A 677-nucleotide genomic window follows, 5' to 3' on the forward strand; every position below is an offset into this window, starting at 1 on the left:
CTGCATGACACAGAGTGTGACAAGGCTGACCCTTTGAAATACAGGTACAACAGAAACAGGAAGAAAGAGTGAGAGAAAGTTGTGGTGAAAGAGTACAGCAGGGTTCGCCACCAGCCCTTGCCACAGCCTCGTGGAGCTTTAGGTGTTTTCGCTCAATAAACACTCACAATGCCCAGTTTGGGAATCGAAACCACGATCCTACGACTGCAAGTCTGCTGCCCTAACCACTGCTCCTCCACACATGCATACATATACACACACACATAATATATACATCCACATTTATACCTACAAAAGTACATATATGTATGCATACATATAGGGACAGACACACACACACACACACACATATATATATATACACATCGATATACATACACAGATATATACATATACACACATATACATATATATATGCATAGATACACAGGCAGATACATACAAAACAAATACATATATAAACATATATATACATATATATATATATATTGCTACTAGAACATTAATAACTTGTATAAAATGAACTTCTACATAGAACCTTCCAATATATACAGGAATGACACACACACACTCAACAAAACTTCCTTTCTAAAAAACACTTCCAGCTTTCTAGATACGGCTAATAGAGCTGATGCCACAAACAACGTATGTGGTGGAATGTTTGCTTATAAAAACTT

This window comes from Octopus bimaculoides, chromosome 22, assembly GCF_046866305.1.
Source record: "Octopus bimaculoides isolate indiv1 chromosome 22, ASM4686630v1, whole genome shotgun sequence".
Classification (NCBI taxonomy): Eukaryota; Metazoa; Mollusca; class Cephalopoda; order Octopoda; family Octopodidae; genus Octopus; species Octopus bimaculoides.